This window comes from Ailuropoda melanoleuca, unplaced genomic scaffold (assembly GCF_002007445.2).
Source record: "Ailuropoda melanoleuca isolate Jingjing unplaced genomic scaffold, ASM200744v2 unplaced-scaffold8180, whole genome shotgun sequence".
In the NCBI taxonomy this organism is placed as follows: Eukaryota; Metazoa; Chordata; class Mammalia; order Carnivora; family Ursidae; genus Ailuropoda; species Ailuropoda melanoleuca.
Genome location: NW_023253526.1, coordinates 1 through 3,452, shown reverse-complemented (window position 1 = coordinate 3,452; position 3,452 = coordinate 1). Strand labels below are relative to the sequence as shown.

The 3,452-nt window shown below is 36.3% G+C and overlaps 1 long non-coding RNA gene across 1 annotated transcript; it reads left to right on the top strand.

Annotated features, from left to right (window-relative positions):
* Positions 1–15: 15 nt before the first annotated feature.
* Positions 16–3,277, top strand: LOC117800806. The gene is made up of 3 exons (XR_004623177.1): positions 16–495; positions 1,686–1,791; positions 2,712–3,277. It is a non-coding gene; the product is annotated as an uncharacterized LOC117800806 (long non-coding RNA).
* Positions 3,278–3,452: the final 175 nt, after the last annotated feature.

Below are 3,452 nucleotides of genomic sequence, written 5' to 3'. Positions count from 1 at the left end.
TTTTTTTTTCCTTTACTACTTACTGATCCCCTACCATGTGCCAGACCTAGGATAGGCAGTTTGTAGTTATGATCTCTGTCGTTAACAACAACACTGAGGTGATAGATACTATAATCCATGTTTAATGGATACAGATGTTGAGACTAAAAGAAGTTAACTAACTAATTGACATGAGGTCATGTATCCAGTAATTGTCAGTACTGGAACTCAAATCCAAATTTCTCTGATTCCAAACCCAGTATACTTTATTCTGTGCCAAATTGCTTCCTAAGAAGTAGATATTTGTTTTCAGGAAGAAGATAGTTTGAGGTCCTAACAGGCCCTAAGTTGGGCCCTAAAATCTTCAGTTTTTTCCTAGTTTAAATTTTTTCTCTAGTAATTTGTTTCATCTTGTTCCTATGTCTCTCTTGGTTATTTGCTTTACTCTCTAGCTACAGAAGAAAGGAAACCAGCTGAAGTTCTCATTGTCGAGGGACAACAGTATGCTGTCGTTGGGTGAGTGACACATTTTTCTTTATTAGTTGAGTCAGTTATTTAAAACATAGGTCTTCTAGTTCCCCCTTGATGTGAATTGGAGATTTTAGAGTAACAATTTTAAATCTTATGAATAATTATGATTTATTTTCTTAACTACCCTTTATCTTGTTATTCTTGGTTGATGGCATTAGTCACTCTCTCGCTATCTGGCTTTCTGGCTCTTCAGGCAAAAAGGCCACTCCCAAAAATTTAACTCCCTGGCTAAGAGGAGAATATTTTATCTTCTGAGAGAAGATTACAAAAGATAAGCAGTGGACCTTACCAAGTAAAGCAGACACTAGAAGTATGCATGGAGAGTAACACACGGCCTGACAATTAAGCTGGTATAAGGGCTAGATATTTACTTTCTTGAATCACTACTTCCTGATAACCTTCAGACTTTTATAAAACATCATTTTACATGGATCGCTCATTTCTGAGCATCTCATTGAACTTGGATGTCCTATAATGAATGGCTCTATTTACCTTAATCTCAATCTTATTTAACCTCCCAGTGGTGTTTCTTTTTAATATGACATGTTCAGCTAATGAGCTGGTAACTTTCTCATCTCAGGAGAACCTTTTGTGACATACCAGTAAACTTATTAGGAGATACCATTGTTCTTTGAAGTCAGTTTCTCTTTCATCTCACTAAGAAAATCAAGATTAGGTTCCTGTCATTAATTCAACAGATTGAGTACCTACTGTATAATCAGAAACACTGGGTAGGCTTTTTGTCAGTGTTTTTGAATTGGCCAAGGAATGGGGTACCTGCCTTATATAATTTGGGGAGAGGGTGGCAGAAGGAGAGGGAGAGAGAGAATCCCAAGCAGGTTCCATGCCCCAGGATACCTGCCTTATTGAAGAGACTTACCTAATAGGAATGCCACACAGAGAGTGATGTGCCAGAGCATAAAACGTAAGGAAGTACTCATTCTCAGTGCCATCAAAGTGCTTGACCCTACAGTTGCATGACCCTGAAAATAGGTGCCTCCTTCATTTTGCATCCGAGGACTCTGTCTTGCCTCACCTTAAGTCCCTACTCTGCTGAATTTATAGGTAAAACACATAATTTCACAGTAACCAAGATTAGTATTGATTTTTATGTGTTGAATCATTTTAACCTTATTGTTTTGACTTCCTGTTGGGTCATCTTTCTTTTCTTACAGAACTGTATTGTTGTTGATAAGAATTATCCTTGAATATTGCCAGTGTGTGGACAATATCCCATCTGTTACTACTGACATGCTTACTCGTCTGTCAGATTTATTGAAGGTGTGTATGATTTCACTCTGTGATGGAAAAATAGTTGAAAGAAGTATTTCATTAGGGTATGACTAATCTTCAAACTAAGACGTTTCAAGGTTAAGTTATCTTTAAGACATTAATTTTGTGACATTTGATTGTGGTTGAATCACAACATGTTACTGGAAAAAGGCCGCCTGCTTCCTTCTCGCTTTTAGTGATTCCTCATTATACCCATAGAGTTGTTAATGACATTGGAGACAGGAGATGATTTGTTCGTTAGGTGCTGAACATGACTGAGGCCACTTAGGTCAAAAAACCTGGACTGGTTTCAAATGTGCATGGAAGGAATTCACTGAACTTTACAAAATTCATCTCACTAAGGTTAGAGATTTTTCTTAAATCATTCCATTGATGTAAAATGAAAATGTGGTGATAATCTCATTCAGCCATTTCATTTTAACAGATATTCTTAACTGCTAGCATAAAGAAAAGGCTTTTTTCCAAATGTCTAATCAGTTAATTCTGCCCCCAAATTGAGTTATCATATTTTAGTCCAGAAAGATTTTGTTAGCCTTTTGAAAATAGGACCCTCCAGTAAGGATGACTGAAACTGAACTAGTTTTTTTTTATTGAAGTGTAGTTAAGATACAGTGTATTGTTAGTTTCAGTGAAGCTGAACTAGTTTTATGAATGCAGATTAAAGATTAATTTCTGAACAATTGTTTTTTGGAATTTCACTTTTTTCCTACCAGACAATAAATATTATCATCATCCCTCCCCTTTTTTTGTCATTACATAAATAGATCCTAATTGTTCCTACTAGAAAATTCACTTGGTCCTTGAATGAGAGGAAAGAGGAATGTATTTTTAGAACTGTAGACACATTGCCAGCATATATAGAAAAATTTTTAATAAATTGTTGGATTTTTTTTTCCTTCCTTTGTTAGTACTTCAATTCAAGAAGTTGCCAGTTAGTTCTTGGAGCTGGTGCACTGCAAGTTGTTGGACTAAAAACAATAACTACAAAAAATTTGGGTATGGATTCTTGCTTTTAATTCACATGCTGAGATTTTACTGTGAGGTCGCCATACTTGTGTTTTTATTATACCTGATGTTTTTATGACTCTAATTAAAGGCTCTAAAAGTAGCAAATGCTGCTTTACTCTTCTATGTATTACCATAACTGAAAAATTAACTTCTGAGGTAATGTTATGAAGAATTTCCATTCTAACAAATACAAGTTATTTGGAAGTTGCACCACTATAGAAAATGTTAAGATATGTAATACGTATGAGGTGCTGTGAGGTGAAAGGTATCTGAATGTCAGAAGAGAATCTGTTGTCTCATTAGCTTCCTCATGTCAGTAATACTAACACTTTGAGTTCATTGGGAAAAGCAGCATGTTTACTACATTATTCAGTACCAAATCATTTTTTTTTTTAAGATTTTTATTTGAGAGAGAGAGAGAGAGCCCACAAGCGGGAAGGGGCAGAGAGGGAGAGAGAAAGAATCTGAAGCAGACTCCGCATTGAGTGCAGAGCCCAATGTGGGCCTCGACCACGACCATGAGATCATGACCTGAGCCAAAAGCAGGAGTCAGAGGCCCAACTGACTGAGCCACCCAGGAGCTCCCCAAATTATTTTCTTAAATGAAGTGAAATAATGTTGCTTTCTGCCAGTGTGTTCTT